This window comes from Euprymna scolopes, chromosome 3 (assembly GCF_053919585.1).
Source record: "Euprymna scolopes isolate OS-2025 chromosome 3, ASM5391958v1, whole genome shotgun sequence".
Lineage (NCBI taxonomy): Eukaryota > Metazoa > Mollusca > Cephalopoda > Sepiida > Sepiolidae > Euprymna > Euprymna scolopes.
Window position 1 is genome coordinate 41133061 of NC_136484.1, and position 1292 is coordinate 41134352.

Genomic DNA, 1292 nt, shown 5'->3' on the forward strand with positions numbered 1-1292 from the left:
GTCAAGAGCAATTGCCCTAGAAAGGTTGCCTCCGTCGAGAGATTTGCTAATCCTATGAGATATAGCTGTAAGCACATCTGCTGTAGATCTAGCAGAACGGAAACCATATTGAGTGTCACTAAGAAGGTTATTTTTGTTGAGATGGTTGATTACTTCTGTATTTAACACAGATTCCAGCAACTTACTCATGACGCACAGGAGACTTATTGGCCTGTACTGAGAGGGGGATGAGCAATCACCTGAATTCTTAAAAACAGGGCATACTGATGAGATTTTCCAGGGAGATGGGAAACTATTCTCCTTAAGACAACGTTTAAATAGTTTTGTAAGTATGGGCGCTAGTTCAGGTTGAAGTTTTTTGAGTACTATAATTGGAATACCGTCCGGGCCAGTTGCTTTACTGGAATCAAGTTTTTTGATTAGCTTGGCAACATCACGTACAGATATACGTATATCACATAGTGTGTTTTCAGATACAGGAGGAAATATTGGGGGTTGGCGGCCTTGATCGCAAAAGGTAGAATTAGCTGCAAAGTTCTTGACAAAGAGTTTGGCTTTGTCTGATGCTGATGAGATTACCTCAGGTCCATTGATGATAGTTGGAATGGAGCGCACACTTCTGTTCAGAATTCTGTTTGCTATTTGCCAAAACTGGTGGGAACCAAGCCGCTGCTCAGCTACTTTGGACTTAACAGATTGAGCATACAACCATCTTGCGTTCTTTATTACTTTCTTACAATGGTTGCTGGCAGTCCTGAAAGCGGCTTTAGTTTCCATACATCTATTACGTTGGAAACAGTGTAAAAAGTGATTTCTGTGCGCAATGGCAGAAGCACATTCTGGAGAGAACCATGGCTGGCTGTTAGGTTTTTGCTGAAACTTTTTTGAGGGTATGAAACGATCAATACCTACAATTAACCATTCCGTCAGGTCTAATACTATAGAGGACACATCCTTTTTAAATATGGAATGCAGAGGTAGATCAGTTATAAATGTACGGAAGCTATCCCAGTCAGCCTTAGTGTATCGATATACTGTACGATGGAGAGGTACGTCTGGGGACTTATTACATTTCATTTTTATCTTAATTGATACAACAGAGTGGTCGGAAGATCCAAGAGGCGACAGAACAGAAACTGAACATAGTTCAGGGCAAGTTGTGAGAAAAAGGTCTAGTAGGCTCGCATACTGGCCGTCATTGTCGGGCACACGGGTGGGTTCCTGAACAATCTGAGTGAGGTCATAGGCAATGGAGAAATCATGACAGAACCTCCCCTCATCATTGGTCTTGT